This window comes from Neoarius graeffei, chromosome 11 (assembly GCF_027579695.1).
Source record: "Neoarius graeffei isolate fNeoGra1 chromosome 11, fNeoGra1.pri, whole genome shotgun sequence".
Taxonomy (NCBI): Eukaryota; Metazoa; Chordata; class Actinopteri; order Siluriformes; family Ariidae; genus Neoarius; species Neoarius graeffei.
The window spans coordinates 40,068,052-40,094,355 of NC_083579.1; the positions used below are offsets into that span (position 1 = coordinate 40,068,052).

Consider the following 26,304-nt stretch of genomic DNA (forward strand, 5'->3'; position numbering starts at 1 on the left):
CCCTACAACCCAAAGGGTTAAATGTAGACTTTGACATGAGTGTTATGTTATGATTGGAGGTATACTATTTGTTAAGTCTTGAAACTGCAGTTTATGAAGTTTTTGCTGATGTTTATGCAGTTATCTTGAACTTACACTTGTTTATATGTGTGTGTGTACTCAAGTTTATATGTAAAAAGATGTATGTTTTTGTGGTGGGTAATTTTATTGGTGCATTTGGGATCAATTTAATGCCAGCTACCTTGGGTAGAGGAAATATGAAACCAGGAAGAATAGAAAAACTACAACTTCCACACTTGGACTACAACTCATCTGTGCAGGTGTGACTGAGCACCTTAATGAATCTTAATTGATTAGTTTGTTGTATGCTCCATCTGTTTGTGCCCTGAGGAAAGTCTCTGACCGAAAGCTTGGCAATTAAATGAATAATAGGATCTAAATGTACAGACATTTTTTCTTGTTTTAACAGTCTTTTGGTTTTGTTTTGCACCTTTTCATCGTGAGTGCGGTGTGATCCGTTTAAAAGCACACAGTAAGTAAAATTATAATAATTAATAACTAATAATTTCATTTATTTAAATCTTACACTGTATATTAATCCACGTTTGGTTTTTCTCTCTCCCTGTCTTTCTGTGCAGGTCTCATCCACTGTAGCCACCACCACCCATGAGACTGATAGATGGGCACACTGACAACAGCGCACATAGACAGACAGGCAGACACACACACACAGCTTATATTCAGATATTCAGTGATCTTTATTGGGTTTTTTTCAATCGTTTCCATGTGTTCACAAATATTGTTTGTCAGTACGTATGATTCATCATCTCATTAATTATTATTACAGATGTATGGGTTGGGGTTGAGGGGGGCCTCCAAATTGTCCTTTGCCCAGAGCCTCAGATTTCCTAAAACCGCCCCTGCATGCACTACACTTTGAACAGGGTGCGGAAGAGTTTTTGCCCATTATATGGAGATATGTATTGAATTTGTGTGGTCATTTTACTTTGTGACACTTTATGTGAATAATGATAACAATAATAACAATAATGAAAAAGATAAAAATGACTTCTTGTTTATTGTCCATGCACCGTACATTGTTTAATAGTAATAGAATAGAGTGATTAGATTAAAGTGTTATTTAGATGTTATTAGAGGGTTTTTTTTCTTGGGGGGGGCGCCAAAACTCAATCTCGCCTAGGGCAGCCAAAGACCTAGAGCCGGCCCTGCCTGCATGTCTTTGGACTGTGAGGGAAACCGGCGCACCTGGAAGAAACCCACGCAGACACGGGGAGAACATGCGAACTCCACATAGAAAGGCCCTCATTGGCTGCTGGGCTCAAACCCAGGACCTTCTTCCTGTGAGGCGACAGTGCTAACCACTACACCACCTTGCCGCCCCAAATAAAAACAGAATTTGATAATTTGCAAATCATGGAAACCCTATATTTCATTTAAAATAGTACAAAGACAACATATCAAATGTTGAAAGTAATAAAATTGTATTTAATTTTTTTTGGAAAATGTCTGCTTATTTTTAATTTACAATTTTAATTTACAACTTTACAAACATGGTGAACAGAAAAGCATCTCAATGTGTAACACATCAAACCTTGAGGTGGACAGGCTACAAGAGAAGACCACATCAGGTTCCACTCCTGTCAGAAATCTGAGGCTATCGTGGCCACAGACTCCCTCAAACTGAAGAGTAGAAGACTGGGGAGGAACAGGTGTTTTTTTTTTTTTTTTTAATTTAAATCTAATCTTGACTCTAAATTGACCGTAGGTGTGAATGTGAGTGTGAATGGTTGTCTGTGTCTATGTGTCAGCCCTGTGATGACCTGGCAACTTGTCCAGGGTGTACCCTGCCTTTCGCCCGTAGTCAGCTGGGATAGGCTCCAGCTTGCCTGCGACCCTGTAGAAGGATAAAGCGGCTAGAGATAATGAGATGAGAGATGAAATCTAATCTTCAACTTTCCAGGTTGGGTGACCTTGTGCCTATGACAGCCTCAGAGTCCTGTTCTTGGCTAACAGGACTGGAACCCACTATACTCTTTTTTTTGCTGTTGTAACCCAGCCATCTCAAGGTCGATGTTACTAGATCCTTCCTGGCAGCTCAAACCAATCATTTTCATGTTTATTACACCAACTAATGTTATGTGCGCCTTCTCAGTCACATCTGCTGATGCGTTGTAGATGTATCTGTGAAACCAGGTTAATGAAATCAGTCCCAACGGACATGAAATCTAGGAGGTGTTCCACCAAGCAAAATCATCTGACATGACCATCACTGACAGGCTAGAAAGAAGTCAGCCCTGGTCTCTATTTTATATAATTTGGTGCATTTATAATTACAAGAATTGTTGATGCTACTGTTCATGGTGCCACTCTATTCATTTCAGTTACTGCTTTATCCTGGTCAGGGTTGCTGTGGATCCAAAACCTATCCTGGAAATATCGGGTGAGAGGTAGGAATACACCCTGGATAAGACGCCAGGCAACAATAGAGCACCACGCACACATACACACATTTATACACCCATTCACATCTAGGATCAGTTTATCTTAGCCAGCGTACCTGCTGGTGTGTTTTTGGGACGTGAGGAAACTGGAAAATCTGGAGGAAACCATTTGCTAACAGCAACTGAAATGATGATGCAAAAAATTGAGCCTTAATTTCTTTGTATTCTTCCTTGAAGGAGCACTTAGCCTTTATAGTCCTTATATCAGATAGTTGTGTTGACCAGAATTAAGCAATTACTGAAGATAAGTGAATAAATGAATGTTAAGTAACAGAAATATAAGTCAGATTGGGTCTACTGACTCAATTCGGGGAAAACACCATCAGCTAATTAGGTTTTTCCATTCATAAACTATTTATTATCCAGATTCTTTATGAATTTTGACCATCACTTATATTAAAAAATAAAATCGATTATACAGTTGGACACATACCATGAGTTAAAAAGGATAAATAGTATACCTGTTGTTGAGCTTGGGCTAGTAGGTTTTGGTCTTACAATCTGTTATTAGCAGTGAACTCTGTAGTCAGTGTTATAGATTTATCAAGTTAATATGCCTGTATGTTGGTTGATGTAAAGCAAATACTATATATGATAACTCTTTTAAAGGTAAAAAGTGCTATTTTATTGAATGATGATACTGTGTGTAGCCATGTTGATTTGACGTTACTTACTGAAATCGGAGAAACTTGGAGTTGAGGAGATCATGCTGAGTTCCAGAGTCAGAGTTCCTAGTTGAGGGGTCATTTTCCTTCAAAGGGGGCAATGTTCTGCTGGGAAACTTTGGGTCCAGGCATTCATGTAGATGTTACTTTGATAAGTACCAAGTACATTCCTTCATGGCAAAAGAATTCCCTAATGGCAGTGGTCTCTTTCAGCAGGATAATGCTCCCTGCCACATTGCAAAAACTGTTCAAGAACGGTTTGAGGAACATGACAAAGAGTTCAAGGTGTTGACTTGGAGACCTATGCAATATTAGGCAAGATTTCGTGTGTGTGTGTATATATTTTATATATATACATACACACACGAAATCTTGCCTAATATTGCATAGGTCTCCAAGTCAACACCTTGAACTCTGTCATGTTCATAGTGATGGATAGCTTGACGGACGAAGTGAAGCAAGAGTCACCATGGAACATGATGTTTTGCGTATGATATTGTGATATGTGGTGAAAGTAGAAAGGAGGTTGAGTTGGGTTTGGAGAGATGGAGGTATGCATTGGAATGAAGGGGAATGAAGGTGAGCAGTAGCAAAACAATACATGTGCATCAGTGAGAATGGGGATGAGAGTGTAATGAAGCTGCAAGGAGTAGACGTAAAGAAAGTTGGTGAATTCAAGTACCTGGGGTCAACTGTGCAGGAAAATGGGGGCTGCGATAGTGAAGTGAGAGAGTGCAGGCAGGGTGGAGCAGTTGGAGAAGGATTTTGGGAGTCATTTGCGATAGGAAAGTCCCAGCAAAAGTGAAAGGTAAGATGTATAAGACAGTAGTGAGACCAGCTGTGATGTATGGATTGGAGACCGTACCCTTAAAGGAACAGTCCACCGTACTTCCATAATGAAATATGCTCTTATCTGAATTGAGACGAGCTGCTCCGTACCTCTCCGAGCTTTGTGCGACCTCCCAGTCAGTCAGACGCAGTCAGATGCGCTGTCACTCCTGTTAGCAATGTAGCTAGGCTCAGTATGGCCAATGGTATTTTTTGGGGCTGTAGTTAGATGCGACCAAACTCTTCCGCGTTTTTCCTGTTTACATAGGTTTATATGACCAGTGATATGAAAAAAGTTCAGTTACACAAATTGAAACGTAGCGATTTTCTATGCTATGGAAAGTCCGCACTATAATGACAGGCGTACTAACACCTTCTGCGCGCTTCGGCAGCGCATCAATGCGCTGTCGAAGCGCGCAGAAGGTGTTAGTACGCCTGTCATTATAGTGCGGACTTTCCATAGCATAGAAAATCGCTACGTTTCAATTTGTGTAACTGAACTTTTTTTCATATCACTGGTCATATAAACCTATGTAAACAGGAAAAACGCGGAAGAGTTTGGTCGCATCTAACTACAGCCCCAAAAAATACCATTGGCCATGCTGAGCCTAGCTACATTGCTAACAGGAGTGACAGCGCGTCTGACTGACTGGGAGGTCGCGCAAAGCTCGGAGAGGTACGGATCAGCTCGTCTCAATTCAGATAAGAGCATATTTCATTATGGAAGTACGGTGGACTGTTCCTTTAACGAAAAGACAGGAGGCAAATTTGAAGGTGGCGGAGTTGAGGATGTTAAGGTTTGTGATGGGAGTGACAAGGTTGGACAGGATAAGGAACGAGCACATCAGAGGGACAGCACATGTGGAGATCTTGGGAATTAAGCTAAGAGAGATGAGACTGAGATGGTATGGGCACATCCTGAGAAGAGATGCAGAGCATGCTGGAAGGAGAATGTTGAGGATGGAGCTGCCAGGCAAAGGAAAATGAGGAAGGCCAAAGAGGAGATACACGGATGTGGTGAGAGAGGACATGAAAGTGGCAGGTGTGGTAGAGAAGGATGCAGAAGACAGGGAGCAATGGAGACGAAAGATCTGCTGTGGCGACCCCTAATCAGGAACAGCCAGAAGTGTGTGTGTGTGTGTATATATATATATATATATATATATATATATATATATATATATATATATATATATATATATATTAGAGAGAGAGAGAGTTGTGGAATAGGGCTATTTACTGTATTTTTATTATTTGCTATTTACTGTTTTGGTCTCAAACACATTAAGAAGGCAAGAAATTGCACTAATTAACTTTTGACGAGGCATGCCTGTTAATGAAAAGCATTCCAGGTGACGACCTGATGAAGCTGGTTAAGATGATGCCAATAGTGTGCAAAGCATCATCAAGGTAAAATCATATTTTTTGTTTACCACATAATATAAATATCAAATCTACCATGCACTGAGAGGCACCAGTAATTATAGATTCTCTTCAGTGACTGGCAGTGTACTATTTTGTGACAGGTGCAGCCCTGAAGAAAAAGATACTATGCCAGTCACTGAAGAGAATCCATAATTACGGATGACTCTCAGTGCATGGTATATTAGATTTATATCCATCATCAAAAATTCCAAACTAAAAGTGTTAACTACAAAGAATTAGAAATAAACCTGAAAAAAATATATATTAGAGGTCTAACTCTGCCTCACTAGGCATGATCATGATGCGGAGATCTACACACACACAAACGCTCATGGGGCCACAGCTGTGACTCGAGTCGGCTGTGTAGCTTGAAAGTGTGACGTCAGTTCATGGTTTATCCTGGATATACCATGACTGACTCACACCATATCCTTTTTTTTTTTTTTTTTTTGACGTCAAGAGATACATTGCTTCATCAATGGTGGAACTATTTTATGTCCCGTGAGCCATCCTTGGCCAATCTCTGCACGGGAATTTTTTGATGAGGGATATAACATTATAAACGTTCCATTTCATAGTTTTGATGTCTTCAGTATTTTTCTATGATCTAGTCAAAATACAGAAAAACGTTTGCTTGGTATTGTGTGTGTGTGTGTGCGCGTGTAAATACAGTGGTGCTAGAAAGTTTGTGAACCCTTTAGAATTTTCTATAATTCTGCATAAATAGGACCTAAAACATCATCAGATTTTCACACGAGTCCTAAAAGTAGATAAAGAGAACCCAGTTCAACAAATGAGACAAAAATATTATACTTGGTCATTTATTTATTGAGGAAAATGATCCAATATTACATATCTGTGAGTGGCAAAAGTATGTGAACCTTTGCTGTCAGTATCTGGTGTGACCCCTTGTGCACCAATAACTGCAACTAAATGTTTCCGGTAACTGTTGATCAGTCCTGCACACTGGCTTGGAGGAATTTTAGCCCATTCCTCCGTACAGAACAGCTTCAACTCTGGGATATTGGTGGGTTTCCTCACATGAACTGCTCGCTTCAGGTCCTTCCACAACATTTCGATTGGATTAAGGTCAGGACTTTGACTTGGCCATTCCAAAACATTAACTTTATTCTTCTTTAACCATTCTTTGGTAGAACTACTTGTGTGCACTTAGGGTTGTTGTCTTGCTGCATGACCCACCTTCTCTTGAGATTCAGTTCATGAACAGATGTCCTGACATTTTCCTTTAGAATTCGCTGGTATAATTCAGAATTCATTGTTCCATCGATGATGGCAAGCCATCCTGGCCCAGATGCAGCAAAACAGGCCCAAACCATGATACTACCACTAGGGATGGCGAAAACTAAAAAAAATCTTGACCGACCACCGAGCCTCATTAGCCGGTTAAAGTCGGTTAACCTATGAGTTTAAAATTCTAGAATTAGACAGGGATGTAAACGGCGCGCCTTTTGGCGGATGCCGCCCTCTCCACGGCTGAATCGTTCAGATCCGACCTTCCTTTCCCAAGGGGGGGGGCATTGGAGCGTCCGACCACAACTTCATCAAAGCAAATTCTGCATATAAGCAAATGCCGCCACAGTCCACGAAACACAGGAAGTACAAGCACGAGAAGAAAACAGCAAATCAGAAAGCCGCGCTGAAGCCGCGCAAAATTTAATGTGCGCAGCAAACATGCGCAGCCCCCCGATCCACTGCCTTCCTCCCACACCCCCCACGCCTCATGGACTGCAACGGCACCTGCCTATTTCGTAACTTTAATACAGGATCCACCTTGAAATTACAATCAGACACTCCAATGCCACCCCCCCCCCCCAAAAAAAAAAAACCGGATCTGCGCGATTCAAAAAAAAAAGTCGGCATCTGCACCTTTAGTTTGTGTGGAGAGATATGATCTGCAGTAACATGCATTGTTGGCTACAGACCGAAACATACTTTCAGAATGCACTGGCCAAGGCAGGACTAAACTCGATGTGCCTTCTAATAAGGCCAAAAAAAAAAAAAAAAGTGTGTTTCAGGTAACATGAAATACTAAAATAAGGTCGGTAGGTAGGAAAAAGTTTTTTTTCTTAATTTTTTTTTATTTTGTTCGAAAAAATTAACACAAGTAAACATCTTACAAAATAGTATTTTGGCACAGAATCCTTTATATCACACATCATAATAAAATAAAAGTGTTTTAAATCTTTAAACGAATAAAAAAAATATCACGAGAGTTCGAGCTATGATCTACGGAAGCGTATTGCTGCCACACTCAAAAAAATTGGCTTAGAATCAAGTAATTACGTGAAAAGATATTGTTAAAGTTATCACGTTTTTACAATATATTTATCATGTAATAACATCCCGTAATTTCATGATACGAACTTATCACGTTATTTCATGATATTTTCATGTAATAATGTGAAAACACCTTATCAAGAAATAACGTGAAAATAACGTCCTAGGCTAGGCTACTTCCATTAAAAGCAGACGGCCTAGCCTACTGTAGAACTTGGGTCGAGCAAAAACACCGAGCAAAAACATGGCTGAATCCTGAATGACTCTTATTTGTATAAATAGGTGACTACATAGGCGGCAAAATGTAGTGTTTTTCCCTGCCATGGAAGTGCACTTGTATACTGAAGAGGAAGCAATTTGCATTACAGCCTTGAATGAGGATTCAAAATGGCTCCTTGGGTCAGTTTTCCCTTCCTCCTTCAGTATACAAGTGCGCTTCCATGTTTATGCAGGAGGGCTGATAGAAGTGGCGAAACATTTTACTTTTTATCGTTTCTTTCACAACTTGAATGCGTTGAAACAAAAAATTATGACAAACTAACGCCGCTTACACTAAAATATCGAGGGAAATGTGTAATAAAAATTTTACGGTCAGCAATTTCGACGCGGAAATTCTCGATTGGTCGGGTTACCGTAAACACTTTTTTTTTTTGGCCTAATAATAATAAAAAAAAAACAGAATAGTAATTTGTAAGCTAAAAAGCCTGTAGTGTCTCTACACTTTTCTTTCGCCGAGTGGCAGCGGGAGGGCGGGACATGACTGAATGGGTGTTTCTGATTTGTCAGTTGTCTTTAACTGGGGCGGGACATGACTGAATGGGTGTTTCTAATTTGTCAGCTGTCGTCCTTACACCGCATGGCATGCCCCATGCGTTTACAACATAGAATTTCAAGTCCTCTGCTCCAAAATCAGCAGCTTCAAAACGATTTATTTTTTTTTTAACCGACAACCAAAAAAAAATTAACCGGTTGACGTTGATTCGGTCAACCACCGGTCAAACGGTCATCGGTTAACATCCCTAACTACCACCACCATGTTTCACAGATGGGATAAGGTTCTTATGCTGGAATGCAGTGTTTTCCTTTCTCCGAACATAATGCTTCTCATTTAAACCAAAAAGCTCTATTTTGGTCTCATCCGTCCACAAAGCATTTTTCCAATAGCCTTCTGGCTTGTCCACATGATCTTTAGCAAACTGCAGACAAGCAGCAATGTTCGTTTTGGAGAGCAGTAGCTTTCTCCTTGCAACCCTGCCATGCACACTATTGTTGTTCGGTGTTCTCCTGATGGTGGACTCATGAACATTAGCCAATGTGAGAGAGGCCTTCAGTTGCTTAGAAGTTACCCTGGGGTCCTTTGTGACCTCGCCAACTATTACACGCCTTGCTCTTGGAGTGAGCTTTGTTGGTCGACCACTCCTCGGGAGGGTAACAATGGTCTTGAATTTCCTCCATTTGTACACAACCTGTCTGACTGTGGATTGGTGGAGTCCAAACTCTTTAGAGATGGTTTTATAACCTTTTCCAGGCTGATAAGCATCAATGCCACTTTTTCTGAGGTCCTCAGAAATCTCCTTTGTTCGTGCCATGATACACTTCCACAAACATGTTGTGAAGATCAGACTTTGATAGATCCCTGTTCTTTAAATAAAACAGGGTGCCCACTCACACCTGATTGTCATCCAGATTGATTGAAAACACCTGACTCTAATTCCACATTCACATACTTTTGCTACTCACAGATATGTAATATTGGATCATTTTCCTCAATAAATAAATGAACAAGTATAATATTTTTGTCTCATTTGTTTAACTGGGTTCTCTTTATCTACTTTTAGGACTTGTGTGAAAATCTGATAATGTTTTAGGTCATACAGTTAGGTCCATATATATTTGGACACACACAAATTTTGGGGTTTTTTTTTACCTGTTTACTGAAACACATTCAGGTTATAGTTATATAATGGACATGGACATAAAGTCCAGACTTTCAGCTTTCATTTGAGGGTATCCACATTAAAATTGGATGAAGGGTTTAGGAGTTTCAGCTCCTTAACATGTGCCACCCTGTTTTTAAAGGGACCAAAAGTAATTGGACAATTGACTCAAAGGCTATTTCATGGGCAGGTGTGGGCAATTCCTTCGTTATGTCATTCTCAATTAAGCAGATAAAAGGCCTGGAATTGATTTGAGGTGTGGTGCTTGCATCTGGAAGATTTTGCTGTGAAGAAAACATGCGGTCAAAGGAGCTCTCCATGCAGGTGAAACAAGCCATCCTTAAGCTGTGAAAACAGAAAAAAACCGAGAAATTGCTACAATATTAGGAGTGGCAAAATCTACAGTTTGGTACATCCTGAGAAAGAAAGAAAGCACTGGTGAACTCATCAATGCAAAAAGACCTGGACGCCCACAGAAGACAACAGTGGTGGATGATCGCAGAATAATTTCCATGGTGAAGAGAAACCCCTTCACAACAGCCAACCAAGTGAACAACACTCTCCAGGAGGTAGGCGTATCAATATCCAAATCTACCATAAAGAGAAGACTGCATGAAAGTAAATACAGAGGGTTCACTGCACGGTGCAAGCCACTCATAAGCCTCAAGAATAAAAAGGCTAGATTGGACTTTGCTAAAAAACATCTAAAAAAGCCAGCACAGTTCTGGAGGAACATTCTTTGGACAGATGAAACCAAGATCAACCTCTACCAGAATGATGGAAAGAAAAACGTATGGCGAAGGCGTGGTACAGCTTATGATCCAAAGCATACCACATCATCTGTAAAACATGGCGGAGGCAGTGTGATGGCTTGGGCATGCATGGCTGCCAGTGGCACTGGGTCACTAGTGTTTATTGATGATGTGACACAGGACAGAAGCAGCCGGATGAATTCTGAGGTACTCAGACACATACTGTGTGCTCAAATGCAGCCAAGCTGATTGGTCGGTGTTTCATAATACAGATGGACAATGACCCAAAACATAAAGCCAAAGCAACCCAGGAGTTTATTAAAGCAAAGAAGTGGAATATTCTTGAATGGCCAAGTCAGTCACCTGATCTCAACCCAATTGAGCATGCATTTCACTTGTTAAAGACTAAACTTCAGACAGAAAGGCCCACAAACAAACAGCAACTGAAAACCGCTGTAGTAAAGGCCTGGCAGAGCATTAAAAAGGAGGAAAAACAGCATTTGGTGATGTCCATGAGTTCAAGACATCAGGCAGTCATTGCCAACAAAGGGTTTTCAACCAAGTATTAGAAATGAACATCTCATCTCATTATCTCTAGCCGCTTTATCCTGTTCTACAGGGTTGCAGGCAAGCTGGAGCCTATCCCAACTGACTACGGGCGAAAGGCAGGGTACACCCTGCACAAGTCACCAGGTCATCACAGGGCCGACACATAGACACAGACAACCATTCACACCTACGGTCAGTTTAGAGCAGGGGTGCCCAAATTGATCCATAAAGGGCCATGTGGCTGCAGGTTTTCATTCCAGCCATGCAGCAGCACACCTGATTTGGCTCATTCAATCAACTGACACACCCACCCTTTAATCAAGGGTGGGTGTGGCTGCAAGTATTTGACTGTGTGAAGACAGTTCAGTTGATTGAATGAGCCAAATCAGGTGTGCTGCTGCATGGCTGGAATGAAAACCTGCAGCCACATGGCCCTTTATGGATCAATTTGGGCACCCCTGGTTTAGAGTCACCAATTAACCTAACCTGCATGTCTTTGGACTGTGGGGGAAACCGGAGCACCCCCACACGGACATGGGGAGAACATGCAAACTCCGCACAGAAAGGCCCTCGCCGGCCACGGGGCTCGAACCCGGACCTTCTTGCTGTGAGGCGACAGCGCTAACCACTACACCACCGTGCCACCTCTGAAATGAAGGGATTGTGTTTAAAAAATGCTTTAGTTCCTCACATTTTTATGCAATCATTTTGTTCAACCCACTGAATTAAAGCTGAAAGTCTGAACTTCAACTGCATCTGGATTGTTTTGTTCAAACTTCATTGTGGTAATGTACAGAACCAAAATTGGAAAAATGTTGCCTCTGTCCAAATATTTATGGACCTAACTGTATTTATGCAGAAATATAGAAGATTCTAAAAGGTTTACAAACTTTCTAGCACCACTGTGTGTACAGTATGAATCTGATTTAAGAGTTCTGGAAGCGATTCTGAGGTGATTTTAGAGTTTCTTAAAAACAAAAAGTCTGTCCTTAAGAGTCAGTGCTATCTATGAAGTTGAAATGAATATGTTTAAGATCAGGCACGTGCACACATAGGGCTTTAGGGGTGCTTGAGCCCCTGCCCTTTTTGCCTCGAATTAAATGTTGCCCTTTTAAAATAATAATAATAATCCTAATAATAAATAATACAGTCCTGTTAGAAGTTTAAAAGAACGGCGGTACAAAAACTCCACGGCAATCTCCCAATGTTCCTGTAATCCGGGGTGGTTGTGTGCGCTGAGCTGCCGCTTCTCTGTCCATTGCTGCTCCGCTCGAGCGCGGCCAGAGAGAGGGCGCGCGGACTGAGTGAGAGGGAAGAAGCCGCTGCGCGCGCTGCCACAATGAGAACAGAGGAGACGCGACAGTGAGGCAGCTTGAACATGTGAGTTATGGTCTAACAGTTCGCCCTTTCAAACTGTATGGACATGACATTTGGGCGTTTGTAGGGCTACTGACATTTGTGCGAGTAATTTAAGTCTCTGTAGTTTAATAATCTGCTTGTTAACTGACGTGACCTGACCTGTTACTGTTCACAATCGATTGCCTCGGCCGTGCTTGGGTCTACATGCAAGTATCATATCGTCGGCAAGCTTACATTCTCCTCTTGTGTATATATAACTAGTCGTCGACCTCTTCCACAACATGCTCAAATCAAATGTGGGTTATGTTTCAGAAAAAAACAAAAACAAAAGCTTGTGAAAAATGTACTCAGAAGCCTATGCAAAGAAGAGAGGCTCTCTGATCTCCTTCTCCTCTTGATTGAAAAAGACACACCCATAAACAGGCCCGCCGACAGGGGGGGGACAAACGGGTATGTTGTCCCGGGCCCAGGAATGGGGGGGGGGCCCAGAACTGGGCTCTCATGAAGTTGTGATTATTTTATTTCATTTCAAAATGTGTTGATTTGGGGGAGAAATGTGCTATATTTGCATTCAATAAATGATTTCTAGATCTTTTGCCTTTATTGTCTTTGAAAAAGGCGTCAAGAACCCCCTACCACCCCTAATGCAAAAATGGTTTGGTCTGACTCTTTTTGATTAAGGGGAAAAAAACGACATCGTTCGATCATAGCGCTTCGACAATCAGCGTGCATGCCATTTGCCAACATGCACAAGTCAGAAGCAAAGAAAAGAAAAGAGAAAAAGAGAGGAAGAAACCAAGAGACTCAGGGGCTCACTGCATAAATATTTTAAAAAAGATTCGGATGATGCAGCAGGTACTAGCAAAGGCAGTGGGGCAGCTGAGCCAGGTAAGACACAGCCAACTTTTTCCAGCCCCGTAAAGTAACCCCAACCGAGGCACGCGCGGCACGCAATTCATGTTACAAACGAGGGGAGAGCAAGTCACACTGAACACCATATCAAACGCACAGGGCATTGAATCATTTCATAACCACAATGGCTTAATAACATTGTGTTTCATATATCTGATTGAAGCTAAGAATATTCACATTAGCCCGCAATCATATCCCGCCGTTTCTTGAGCGGTGTGTTGTTCTCTGCTTTTCACACTGGACAGTACGCACGCACAGTATACTATGTTCGCCCCCAGCCCTGCCCGAAATCCCCCGTCCATCGCTGCTCCTTCAAGAGCACCCCAATCGCGTGAGTAGAGACTGGGATAAGAGAGGTGTGTGTGTGTGTGTGGGTTGACCCGGGGGGGGCCCATTCAGAGCATTTTGTCCCGGGCCCAGCCAAAGCTGTCAGCGGCCCTGCTCATAAATCACAATGAGGTCATTAATATCTACAGGGACACGGCCCCCAGAAGGTTACTGCTTTAAGGCCCCTGGAATGTTAGGCTTCTACCTTATGAAAGGAAGGACTGATTTTTATCATTTTGTCCATTAGGCTATTTACTTATTTGTTCAAAGTTCAGTTTTCACTGTTCAATGTTAAATCTTTAACAATAAAAAAGCCTAATAATGCACCAGTGTTTTATTGCTTTGCATGTCTTCCAAGCCTATGATAATGTGAGTGACAATTTTGCTGACACAAAAGAAATGGCAATTGCATATCACTTTCACCAACACAGGACACATAGCTAAGTGCTTACCTTCCTATTAGTACTTTAATTTTAATTCTACATTTCCATATTTTGGAAAGGACCGGGAAAAAAAAAATCATGCACTTGCTGCCCTTTTTCTGACTTTGAGCCCCTGCCCCTTTGAGCCCTCTGTGCACATCCCTGATTTAAGATATTGCTGTGAGGACCATATCAGTGAATAATAATAATAAAAGCACAGGTTGAATATTGTGTGTGTGTGGCTTTAGTAGACAGGCTTGAGGTTTTGTTTCCAAGGTGTGGAGTTCACTCTAGTGATGTGTCGGTCGCGAACGATCCGGTTCAAAGAGCCGGCTCTTTGAAGTGAACGACGGGAGCCGGCTCTTCGGTGGGAGCCGAATTAGTTTTTTGTCCTTAGGTGCCTCAGAGAGAGAGAGAGATGGCTGGCTGTTTGTTTTCTGACTGAACCCCCAAAACTGAACCCCCCAAAAAACAAAGGCTGTCTGAGGAGTGTGTACAGCTGAAAGTCTTCTCAGAAAGAACATAAAACTTTCATTCATTGGTCAAGAATACTCATCTCATCTCATTATCTCTAGCCGCTTTATCCTGTTCTACAGGGTCGCAGGCAAGCTGGAGCCTATCCCAGCTGACTACGGGCGAAAGACGGGGTACACCCTGGACAAGTCGCCAGGTCATCACAGGGCTGACACATAGACACAGACAACCATTCACACTCACATTCACACCTACGGTCAATTTAGAGTCACCAGTTAACCTAACCTGCATGTCTTTGGACTGTGGGGGAAACCGGAGTACCCGGAGGAAACCCACGCGGACACGGGGAGAACATGCAAACTCCACACAGAAAGGCCCTCGCCGGCCACGGGGCTTGAACCCAGGACCTTCTTGCTGTGAGGCGACAGTGCTAACCACTACACCACCGTGCCGCCCGTCAAGAATACTCATCTCATCTCATTTTCTCTAGCCGCTTTATCTTTCTACAGGGTCGCAGGCAAGCTGGAGCCTATCCCAGCTGACTACGGGCGAAAGGCGGGGTACACCCTGGACAAGTCGCCAGGTCATCACAGGGCTGACACATAGACACAGATAACCATTCACACTCACATTCACACCTACGCTCAATTTAGAGTCACCAGTTAACCTAACCTGCATGTCTTTGGACTGTGGGGGAAACCGGAGTACCCGGAGGAAACCCACGCGGACACGGGGAGAACATGCAAACTCCACACAGAAAGGCCCTCGCCGGCCATGGGGCTCGAACCCGGACCTTCTTGCTGTGAGGCGACAGCGCTAACCACTACACCACCGTGCCGCCTGTCAAGAATACTGTAATGGAAAAAAAAATGTGTATTAGTGTGTAATGTATAAAGTTCTGTGCATTTTATATTGGTAATATAACACAGTTTTGCATTGTGTTTGTGAGAAAATAATTTATTAATTGTAAGTTTTATTTCTATAGCTAGAACATTGTTACACTGCTATACTTTACAAAGCTTTACAATGGCTACAAAAACTAAAAAATAAAATGGAAAACATCCTATTGATAAAATATAAATAATAATGTAATTAATTAACTAGTTAATTGCAGCAATTAAATCAAAAATAAAATCTCAGGAGCCGTTCGGGATCCGAAAGAGCCGGCTCCCGAAAAAGAGCCGAAATTCCCATCACTCGCCTCCGCCTCTCTCTCTCTCTGTGCTTTCTGCTTTCCTCTCTCACTCCCGGTCGGATGTTCTCACGGTTCTCCACACGGCTCAGACACCGCCTTGGGAGGACTGAATCCGGATCATTTCTCAGTCCGCTATCTTTCACAGCGCGGTTATTCGGTATGTAACACTTTTTTTTGGTTTTCTTTTTCATGAATAAAACCCTCCAGCAGATTCTTGGCTGCAGCTAAATGGCTAATGATTAGCATTCTTCATCAGCTCTCTGACTGGAGTCAGTGATTAAATATATTGTCAGTGGTTTGTAGTTAAGTTATAATATATTATAAATAAGCTTCACTTATGTAACTGACTTCCTTCAAGCTGCAACTTTTCGTCAGCGGGATAACAAACAACTTTTTTTTGTTTTTGTTTTTTGCACAGCTAGTTAGCTTAGCTTTCTGCGTGGGCGTCTGAAGACCCGAACTGACCCGGTTAAACAGTTTAAAAGACTGTTAAAACTGGTTTATTCATTTACACTGCAGGTTATATTCACATTATGATTAAAACCGGTGTTAATTCTGTGCATTAATCCTGTGTAAGTCGGACCAGCACTTGGGTCCAACTGACTGAGTCCACTCCACTCCACTCCGCGGTGTTCTGTTCCATCTACAGTCCAGTTACAGTCAACCCGCTCACCTTAGAAGACATTATAGTGATGTTGAAAGATAATGACAAACCTTATTAAACAACAACAAAAAAAATCCATACGAGCTGTTTTTTTAAATAAAAATAAATGTAAACCTTGTGTATGTGATAGATATTGTAAAGTAATCATGCATTATTGTTCACTCTGCAAAGATTGCAGTGGGAATGGTGTGTTCAACAATATTCCATAAGAGAGCACTTTTCAGATTAAAAAAGAAAACATAATGAAGGTTACTGGGTTTTGGTACAAAATGAAGACGCTGGGCGGCACGGTGGTGTAGTGGTTAGCACTGTCGCCTCACAGCAAGAAGGTCCTGGGTTCGAGCCCCGTGGCCGGCGAGGGCCTTTCTGTGCGGAGTTTGCATGTTCTCCCCGTGTCCGCGTGGGTTTCCTCCGGGTACTCCGGTTTCCCCCACAGTCCAAAGACATGCAGGTTAGGTTAACTGGTGACTCTAAATTGAGCGTAGGTGTGAATGTGAGTGTGAATGGTTGTCTGTGTCTATTGCCGCTTTTCCACTACAAACGCGGCTGAGCCGAGTCGAGCTGAGCGGGGCTATTGAAGTTGCATTTCGACTACAACCGCGCTGAACCGTGCTGGCTGGAAGTGGGTGGACACATTGGGTGGAGTTAGCGAAAGTGGGTGGACGTCATGTGATGTCGTTAAGCAGCGCAAACAGTGACATCAGTGACAGTGGCGGAACAAGTCAGAGCCGGGCCCTTTATTAAAGCTTATCATAACATCATTTTAGGCTACAAAATGTCCGCAACTGCGGTGTTTACCAATTTCAACACTACCGGGTGCAACTATGTTATTTAGTACATCAAGTCCTTCAAACGAACATGTAACTCAGAAACAAAAAACATTAGGATACTGTACATGGCTCATAATAAAACATCAATAGCCTATACTGCGCACATTATTTGAAGGGCATACGAATGAGCGCTCAGAGTGGTGACAGGAAGAGTCAGAAATAAAAGGAGGGCGGTGCAAACCTCACTGAATGCACTGTGTTTACCAATTTCAACACTACGGGGTGCAACTATGTTAGTTTGTACATTAAGTCCTTCAAACGAACATGTAACTCAGAAACAAAAAAACATTAGGTGACATACTGCACATGGCTCATAATAAAACATCAATAGCCTACTGCGCGCATTATTTGAAGGGCATACGACGAGCCTTGCGCTCCGTGAACTCGTCCACGATGCTCTGTATGTCACTGATTCAGTGAGCTTTTAAGCGGTAGTCTCACGACCCGAATAGTAAACAATAAACATGGAGGACATGGAGTCGTTAGTGTTGCTGGTCTTGGTGCTGTGGCTTGTTGTCACCGACAACGCGGACAGATACTGGCAAGAGCGTATAGATGAGGCGAGGCGCATAAGGCTTCAGAAATTCTCGTAATTCGTAATTATTCTTCTTCCGGGTTTGCAGTGTTTACAGATCCCAGCGCGCTCGCGGGGCGTGTGTGGGCATGTGAGGACACGCCTCCTCACCAATCAGTGCACAGGGGAGTGTCTGCTCACGCCTCCAGCCTCAGTCGGCACGGTTTGGCTCGCTTCAGCCCCACTCCAAAACGGTGCGAGTTTTAGGGGCTAAGCAGGGCTGAAACGAGCTGAGTCGTGCTGGTTTTTGGTAGTCGAAACGCGAGCCGTGTCGGGCTGAAGTGAGCTGTGGGAAGAAGGACTGTGTGTATGAAAATTATGTATAGGAAATAATATCTATAATTCAATTCAGTATTATAAGTGTCGATATTCTTCTTGGTGAATTCACTCCTTTTGTTATTAAAGCACCTTAAAGTGTGCCTGTAGTGTAGAATGTGGCTTTCCCCAGTAAAGAAAAAGCTACCAATTAGAAATAGATTTTTTAAAAAAAATATACACTACCGTTCAAAAGTTTGGGGTCACTTTGAAATGTCCTTATTTTTGAAAGAAAAGCACTGTTCTTTTCAATGAAGATCACTTTAAACTAATCAGAAATCCACTCTATACATTGCTAATGTGCTAAATGACTATTCTAGCTGCAAATGTCTGGTTTTTGGTGCAATATCTCCATAGGTGTATAGAGGCCCATTTCCAGCAACTCTCACTCCAGTGTTCTAATGGTACAATGTGTTTGCTCATTGCCTCAGAAGGCTAATGGATGATTAGAAAACCCTTGTACAATCATGTTAGCACAGCTGAAAACAGTTGAGCTCTTTAGAGAAGCTCTAAAACTGACCTTCCTTTGAGCAGATTGACTTTCTGGAGCATCACATTTGTGGGGTCGATTAAATGCTCAAAATGGCCAGAAAAATGTCTCGACTATATTTTCTATTCATTTTACAACTTATGGTGGTAAATAAAAGTGTGACTTTTCATGGAAAACACAAAATTGTCTGGGTGACCCCAAACTTTTGAACGGTAGTGTGCAGTACATGCGCAGGTTAAAATACAGACTAATTCTCATGTTCTTGCATATAGTGACGTTGTTGCAGAGAACAAAATCCTCAAGGCAAACTGCATTATTCATAGCTGTGTCATATAAGTTTACATGGGAAGCGTTAGAAACAGTGGCATCGTACTCTCAAGTCTTAGACTTCTGTCTCGGTTAATGGAACGTTTCAGCATTTTCCCCCCCGCAAACATAATGTCATCTTCTCATATGTAACATATTTGTCAATACCACTGACGTTAATTTCAACACGTATTAAGAAACGAATAAAGAAAGCCCTGTTTTCTTTTAATCTCACTCCTAATGGAAGTCTACAGGTTGTTGAATTCTGTAAATGAATTTACAAGGCATGATTACACACCATGAATGCACACCAAAGCCTTTACAGGAAGGCTCGATTAAAATAAAGGCTTTTCTAGACAACATGGAATTGGAAATAGTGTGTGTAGCGCTGACATGGGAGAGTCCATCCAGACGCAAATGAAATGTCTCCTCACAGAAAACCTCAACATATCGATGATTATACACATTTAAAATTCATATGTACTGTACAGTGGATATAAAAAGCTCCCTGTAAAACTGCAGAGCTTATTTGGTGTTAAAAACGAAACCAAAATAAATGTCAGATCTTTTTTCACCTATAGAGATCTTGCAGTCACGTGACCGGAAAGTACACAACTGCCATCTTGTCGGTCAAAAACACCGCTGAATACTGCTGCACTCGTGTACAGAATGGATCAATTTCAACCGACAGACTACACGGCTCATTTTTCTAATGAACAGATAACTAGATATATGTCTAAAATAAACGATCTACAGATTTGTGACCCTTATGGCTTACCGGACGTAGTTTTCACGACTGGATTTTGAACTGCCAGCGGAATACCCAGACGTGTATAATTACCTCATCAACTTTCCCTCGCTGTTCAGTGGTGAAGCACTGCGTGCTTATAAATCTCTGGACAGTTATCTTTACAGAAATTCAGGATTTGTCAGCGACTCAGATGTGGCATCTTGTAAACAAGAATCCTCATTGGATGGGTAAGTCACTTAAGTATTGAGTATAGCACTGACCAGCCGATTATAGAATAGAATAAGGTAATTCCAAATCGTCCGTGTTGTTTACATGGATCTGGCGTTGGAGAGGTAGAGGCTTGGCAGTGGAGGTTTGAGCGGCTGTTTTCTGAGCTTAGTCAACAGGCCGGCTCTACAGCCTCGCTTTTGCTCCCGGCGCTGCCTCCTTCGCTTTGCTTCCGATAACAATCCACGGAGACCCCGCTGGTCTCGCTATCTCGTCCGGAATATGTTTTTTTTTTTTTCCCTCGTCCGGAATGTTGTGCATGCGATGGAAATCGCTACAAACCGTCATTTTCTGCTGGAAACCAATGTCCAGTAAGTCCATACGGTTGTAGTGGATATTGAAGTCCAGTACAGACGAACAACACGCAAAAATACACGCAAAAAACATAAACGTGCACGGGTAGGGAGAGCTTGTAGCCGCAGCCGTTGTAGTAGAATTGTATATAGTAGGGTTTTCCAGAAGAAAAGGTAGAAGTAAAAGCAGAAGTAGAACCAGAAGTAGAAGTAGAAGGCGGAATATGGCGTTTGACCAACAAGATGGCGTCTGTCACAATCTGGATTGGCTGTGACGTCACATGCAAGTGCTTCATAGACCCCTTTCACTGACGTCACCCGAAACCGGAAGTAAACAGACCCTGCGCCATTTTGGAAGACCAACAAACTCGTGATAAGGGGGAAATAACGGCAGCGGTATGTGAACCCACGAGAATAAAGTGGAGTGGCAAACGACTTAAACAAATCTGAGCTGTTTTATTTATGATTTATTGGCCCAACAGTAGACTTGAAAGAAACCTGTGTGAGACTTGGCAAAAAACTGTGGATATAATGGATAAGTCTGTGCATGATCTGCGGACACTTTGAGGTAAGCAAACGCAAGAAATTCAGATTTAAAACATGCTAAAGTGGCCTCAAGTTGATAACTGTATGAGGAGCAAGCCTCCCAGACTTCTACAATTTAATAATAATTTAGGATGGTTTGGGGCTTGCTCGCTGCTGCCAGGTTGGTTGTTGAGTAGCCTGACTGTTTTTTTTTTTTCTTGCGTGTGGTATCATTGTTGACGTGAGGTTGTTTTTTGAACATGCCAATGCGGACACGATTTCCCCTGATGAGTTATGACTTCAGACGCGATGCGTGTGTGGAGGTGTGGAGTCCGCGTGATATGTGCGTAAGAGAGGCTTCTCATGTGTTTGGAGATCCGCGCTCCGAGACAAGCGCAAGCACACACACCCCCAAGGGAAAAAAAGGGACCCCCCGAAAATATCGGCATAGTTCGAACACTGAGTGTAGGCACTGGGTGTAAACAACAAATAGTTTACAATGTCTGGGTAGCAAACAGATGGCAGAATTGGTGTCAGGTCCTCCTTATGTTTCCATTCTCCCTTGCCGCGAGTCTTATCATATGGGTCAAACCCATCAATCACAGCCAGTTTCTCCACATACCGTGCCCTTTCTGCAGCTGGTAATGTACTCACATAACCCGAATTATCATCCATCGTGTCACTTTACTCTCGCTCGTACTTTGTTTTATATTGTGAGTGCATGTACTTGGTCTTCCAATATGGCGCCTAACAAAATCTCGCGGTGCGGTGACGTCATGTGAAAGGGGTCTATAGCAACCAACAAAACTCAAGTGGGGGGGAAAAAAGAAATCATCGTCTCCTCCTCCTCTTTTGTCCAGCACTGTTGCCAGGTCACATTCAGAATGAGCGCTCAGGAGGATTTGTGAGTTCTGAACATTCCTATAGTGTTTGGTTGTGTTAAAAGTGAATCGTATCAACCTCCTGATTCTTACAGTTGTGGTCAGAAGTTTACATACAGTGACATGACTGTCATCTTGGATATGAATGTCATGGCTATATTTGGGCTTTCAGTAATTTCTTTGAACTGTTCTTTTTCTGTGGCAGAATGATTGTACAGCAGACATCTTTAATTAAAAAAACACTAGAATTTGGTGCACAAGTTTTAATTTTCTTTGGGTTTTCTGAAATCAACACAGGGTCAAAATTATACAAACGGTCAAAAATATACATACGGCACACCTAATGTTTGGGTAAAATGTCTCTTCGCAAGATTCACCTTGACCAAACATTTTTGTTTACTATGAACAAGCTTCCGTTCCAGCGGAATTTTCTGGTTGGATATTTCACGACTCTTCGTGGTAGAATTGGTAAAGTTCAGTTAAATTTTTATTTTATCCCCCCCCCCCCCAGCATAGACTTGACTTATAAGCACGGTCCATATATTTTCAATAGGGTTGAAGTCAGGACATGTTTTAAACTTAATATTAGCCTACTTTATTGTCCACAACCAGCTCTGATGTGTGTCTGGGTTTGTTGTCCTGTTATAAGTCCCAAGTTGTGTTCAAGTTTCTGATTATTTATGCTGAAGAATTCTTGAGGTAGAATTCACAAAAATGTTTTGTCAAGGTGAATCTTGTGAAGAGACATTTTACCCAAATATTAGGTGTGCCGTATGTATATTTTTGACCCTGTGTTGATTTCAGAAAACCCAAAGAAAATTAAAACTCCTCCTTCATTATTCCATCCACTTTGTGCAATGAACCAGTTCCACTGGCAGCAAAACAGCCCCAGAGCATGATGATCTTACCACCACCACCAGCTGGTACAGTGTCCCTCTGTACATGGTGGTCATTGTGGCCAAAAAACTCAATCTTTGTCTCATCTGACCATACAGCTTTCCTCCAGAAGGCTTTTTCTTTGTCTGTGTGGTCAGCTTCAAACTTTAGTTACGCTTGAAGGTGTCAGTTTTGGAGCAGGGAGTTATTTTTTGGATAGCAAAAGTTCCAGTTCATGGCAGGGCTGTGCCATGGTGGTTCCCAGGTTGTTCCTGACCATCCAAACCAATTTCCTTTCAGCTAAGGTTGACAGGTTGGGTTTTCTTGAAGCAAAGTGGCTTGGCAAAGTGATTACACCTCACAGTAACTTGCATACAATTGTTTGAACTAATCTGGGAAATTTCAGTTGTTTAGAAATTGCTCCAAGAGACATTCCAGAGTTGTGTACATCTGCGATCCTCTTTCTCAGATCTGCACTGAGCTCCTTGGACTTTCCCATTTTACTGTGTGTTGGTCAATCCAGTGGGTGCTGTAAACGAACCCTTTTTATGAAGGCACAGAGAAGCTACCAGCTGTAGTCAATCATGATCACTAACAGGAAGTTAAGAGACCTCGGCCTTGGCAAGATAAGAGACGTTTTGGAAGTTTCAGCACCTCTGAAGTAATGATCTAAGTGAGCATATGTAAATTTTTGACCCTGTATGTATAATTTTGACCCTGTGTTGATTTCAGAAAACCCAAAGAAAATTAAAACTTGTGCACTAAATTCGAGCGTCTTTTTTTAATTAAAGATGTCTGCTGTACAGTCATTCTGCCACAGAAAAAGAACAGAGAAATTACTGAAAGCCCAAATATTGCCATGACATTCATATCCAAGATGACGGTCATGTATGCAAACTTCTGACCACAACTGTAAGTACTGTTTGAATGGGAGAAGACTCCCAGACGTCAGTCTTTGAAGTAATGTTGCTGGAGGATGATTTTAGTCATGATGATCGATCCACACTGGATAAGAGCTCTCTGTATACATCATACAGAGGCCTTCACAATTTAATTATGGTTATCACACAATAAAAATCCATTTTACATGCAGCTTTATGATAATTAATTAGTCTGGTGGCCACATGTGCACTATGGTCAAAAGTATATGGACACCAGACCTTCACACCCATAGGGAGCCCAAACATGTTCCAACATGATGATGACCTCGAGCACAAAGCAAGGTCCTTAAAGTGCATATCACGGGTAAATTCAGGAGCAAGATCAGTGTAATTCTCCTATTTTATATTAAACTTTGGTCAAATATCTGTCATGTTTTGCATTTTGTGCCATTTTTTTTTTTTAAACCTTGCGCAATACCAGAAAAATTCAGTTGAAATCAAGCCAGGGAATCAGAGCCGAAGAACATGATCCGTCTAGCCAGTCATCATGCAGAAAGGCGGAATCTGTGAGAAAACGGCATTTCGGCTACTACGCTAAACCACATTAACTTTTGAAACCACTTTCCTGTCGGGCAAGTTGAAAGGAAATGTACTTGTCCGAATGTGAAGTTGACTTGTCTGAAGAAATATTTGAGGAAAAAAAACCCAAACTATTTGTAACCCAGCAATCTTTATTGCATTTGTTGCATTTGCATCACACCGCTTGTGGCTTGTACTCTTGCCATGAGACACTAGAATGTCTCGCCTATATGAAGCTGTACCTTTTAAACATGCTGCTTGAGACATCAGCATAAGTAGGATGCGATATGCACTAGGGTTGAGTGAGTACAGCATTATCTGTATCTGTTAACCACATGAATTATCTGTATCCGTACTCGGAGCGGGCAGGGCCTAACCCGGAAGTGGGCGGGATTTAACCGGGAAGTGGGTCTGGTTGTCTTGAAACAGGCGGGGCTTTAACCAGTATGTTATTTTAAGCACGCAATTGATATGGGTTGATCAGAAATTATATTTATTGCTGATTAGAAAACTATTAACAGGGACAGCATCAGCATTGAGCTTCAGATCAATGGTTTTAATCACGATAGCAAACGAACTATTTACAGAACAAATTTTGCAACAATGAATACAACACATGCGGTTGCAATAATGAAATGAAATGTAATGAACAAGAGTTTTCATACTCAACTTTCTTTTTTTAACTTTTAATTTTTTTATGATCAGTGTGATTTTTTTTTTTTTTTGTTCTTTTTTATTTTTTCAATTTCCACACCAGGTGTGTGTAGCTTAATTTGTATTATTATTTATACCACTACTACCTAGAAAGTGTCAGACACTCAGTGCGTGAAGTAAAATAAAACTGGTTAGAGCCAACTGACGGTTTAAAAAAAAAAAACCTCCGACGACCGGCAGAGAGAGAGAGAGAGTGTGTTATTTTTACATGAATTACAGCAAGAAAGTGTCACTCAATGCGTGAAGTCAAAAAAACTGTTTTTAACCGACGGTTAAAAAAAGAAAAAAAAATCTCCGACAGGCAGAGATGCAACGCGAGTCGCTTTCTACCAAGCACCACATCTGAACGAACCCACGTTTACCAGAACTCTACTGGTTATAAGTAAGTATAAACTGAAATAAAAACCAACTTGAAGCTGAAGAAACCCGAAACGTTAACGGAAAAGAGCCGTGAACCTGAGTGACTGAGGGAGAGACAGAGAGCTGTTCTCTGTGTGAGTGAGCAGAGCGGTGTGTGTAGGGGAGGGGCGCTGTGACGCTGTGTGAGGATTTTCATTCAGGCCGAGCACAGATATTGACTCGTATAATACTCATACTCGGCAAAAGTGCTTTATCCGTACCGGATACTCGTTTCAGCCGAGTATCCGGCTCAACTCTAATATGCACAGAGAACATTGCATTCCATCTCCGGTGTCTTGGACCCATTCAAATTCATCCTTCCAAGAATTGAGAAATTTCCGCTCTCTCTTGCTTTCATAGTTCTGCTGTGATTGTTTCCTCTTCTTTTCAGCACCAGACGCCTCGGATTCACTAGACTTCTTTGTGAAGCCGAACTTCAGGAGGGACATTTTCTAAATGTCTAAATTTTTATAATGAACACCATCAACAATTCAAAGATTTGGAAATTACTACATACTCAACGTAAATATACAGTTGAATAATGATCCCGCCAACAGAAATGTCAACAAATCCACATGTATGACACGATTAAAACCAATCATAAACGACCGTTTACTTTTCAGCTCAAATACATGAAGCAGTATTGGCCGGTTTCGCAAGTGGAATATTCAGTCCCTCCAGGATTTTGCGGACCTTTTTTGTGATCGTTGCGGGCTAAAATGTCTGATGTTGTGGGGGGTTTTCCAAAAAATTGCGATGAAAGTTGCGGTGTTTTTTAGGTTTTTGTTGCGATTACATTGCAGGAGGAAGTGAAAGTTGAGAAATTGTTGTGATTTTCTCTTTGTGATTAAAATTGAGTGATATGTTAAATATTATTAAGTTATTACTGAAAAACTGTTGATTAAAAAACAGACACTGAGAAATGGTCCTATAAACAACTTTACCAATATAAAAGATTACCAGGACTACAAAAATGCAGAAAAATAGGCTTTACTGATCCAAATGCACCTGTTGGTTCAAAAGTTAAAGTGCAGAGAACCTCACAGCACAACAGGAAGTTACCTTAAAATATAATATAAATGCCTCAGCTTTCATGTAAGAAAAAAAAAAACTATTAATACTAGTACTGTGTGCAGGCAGTCTCTCCTGAAGACTAAATTAAACAATAATTATAAACTAATAAAATAAATGGCTCAGGCTTCATAGAAGAAAAAAAAACAATTTGAACAGAATCTCACAGTATGATGCTGAAGCTGCCTAAACAATGGAAAATAAAATACCATTTTGGCAAAAA

The 26,304-nt window shown here is 41.7% G+C and overlaps 1 protein-coding gene across 4 annotated transcripts in view; it reads left to right on the forward strand.

Moving 5' to 3' along the window:
* Positions 1-15,690: 15,690 nt before the first annotated feature.
* Positions 15,691-26,304, forward strand: part of heatr5a (HEAT repeat containing 5a) — a 175,946-nt gene continuing 165,332 nt past the window's right edge. For all 4 annotated transcript variants that reach the window (XM_060933915.1, XM_060933916.1, XM_060933913.1 and 1 more), the window contains exon 1: positions 15,691-15,822. The gene's annotated coding sequence lies outside the window, so the exon portion shown is untranslated. The remainder of the gene's footprint in view (positions 15,823-26,304) is intronic.